The sequence below is a fragment of the Macrobrachium rosenbergii genome, chromosome 27, assembly GCF_040412425.1.
Source record: "Macrobrachium rosenbergii isolate ZJJX-2024 chromosome 27, ASM4041242v1, whole genome shotgun sequence".
Classification (NCBI taxonomy): domain Eukaryota; kingdom Metazoa; phylum Arthropoda; class Malacostraca; order Decapoda; family Palaemonidae; genus Macrobrachium; species Macrobrachium rosenbergii.
Window position 1 is genome coordinate 34,077,009 of NC_089767.1, and position 1,845 is coordinate 34,078,853.

Genomic DNA, 1,845 nt, shown 5'->3' on the forward strand with positions numbered 1-1,845 from the left:
TTTTAATCGATAGCTTACCTGGTCTTGGGAATAAATGCACGTTTGATGGGTTCACGGAACACAGGGGAAATCAGAGAGTTCTCTGTTCTGAACTTGAATATCATTAATAGTAAGAATGACTCTTATTGTATTAGTGAACTTCAGTAGTTATGCAAGTGGCTATTAACATACTCTTGCATGTTAGGTCAGGTTAGGTCATTATATGTTAGGAGTAGGCGATTGAATAGGACAGGAGAGAGAGAGAGAGAGAGAGAGAGAGAGAGAGAGAGAGAGAGAGAGAGAGAGAGAGAGAGTCACTAAAGCATTTATGCAATGTTAGGTTAGGCTATGTTAACAGTAGATGACTGAATATCCTAACATTTTATTTACGCAAAGGGAAGACGAGAGAGAGAGAGAGAGAGAGAGAGAGAGAGAGAGAGAGAGAGAGAGAGAGAGAGAGAGAGAGAGAGAGAGAGAGAGAGAGAGTGTGTGTGTGTGTGTGTCACTGAAGCATTTATGCAATGTTAGGTTAGGCTATGTTAACAGTAGATGACTGAATATCCTAACATTTTATTTACGCAAAGGGAAGACGAGAGAGAGAGAGAGAGAGAGAGAGAGAGAGAGAGAGAGAGAGAGAAAGTGTGTGTGTGTCACTGAAGCATTTATGCAATGTTATGTCAGGTTATGTTAACAGTAGATGACTGAATATCCTAACATTTTATTTACGCAAAGGGAAGACGGGAGAGAGAGAGAGAGAGAGAGAGAGAGAGAGAGAGAGAGAGAGAGAGAGTGTGTGTGTGTGTGTGTGTGTCACTGAAGCATTTATGCAATGTTATGTCAGGTTATGTTAACAGTAGATGACTGAATATCCTAGCATTTTATTTATGCAAAGGGAAGAAGAAGAAGAAGAAGAAGAAGAAGAAGAAGAAGAAGAAGAAGAAGAAGAAGAAGAAGAGAGAGAGAGAGAGAGAGAGAGAGAGAGAGAGAGAGAGAGAGAGAGGGCGGAGGAATTGCAAGGCTGATGTGAGCCGAAAATCGCCGGAAAAGGGTGATGAGACGAAAATTCTCAACCCCCTATTCATCTCCCCATAATGTATGATTGAAGACTCGTTCTCGACTTCCTCTCTCCTCCTTTCTCTTCTCTTATCATTCTTCTGTCTCCTGTCCCTTTTGTAAGACGCCCTTCCGATAATTGGGAATAAAAGTGGAAGTGTACTTTCGTTGAAAAAAAAAAGCTATACTCATAACGGCCATTGTTATTTTAATGAGTGGGAAATATCTTTTTCTTATGAATGGGGGAAATCATATTTTTTATGAGTAGGGGAAAATCGTTTTTATCAGAGTGGAGGAAAATAATTTTTATAAGAGTGAGGTAAAATAATTTTTTATAAGGGTGGAGAAAAAATAATTGTTTTTTTAATTGTGGGAAAATCGTTGCTTTTTTAAGAGTGGGAAAAATTATTGATTTTTTGTGCTGCAAAAAATCCTTGTTTTTTGTATGTGTGGGGAAAAATCATGGTTTTTTAAGTGTGGAAAAATTATTGTTTTTTAAGAGTATGAGAAAAATCACTGTTTTTTAGATGGGAAAAACGAGTAACTTTTATAAAGAATGGGGGAAAATCATTGTTTTTTAATAAACATTTTAAAATGCTAGAAAAGGCTAGGATATTCATCGTATTTTTTTTTTTTAAAAAAGTGGGGGGGAAAAATCACGGTTTTTTATGAGTGGAGGAAAAATCATGGTTTTTTTTATAAGAGTGGGGGAAAAAACCATGTTTTTTTTTATAAGAGTTGGGGGGGGGGGGAACCATGGCTATTTTTGGGAGTGGAGGAAAACCACCATCATTTTTTGTCCTTTTTTTTTTT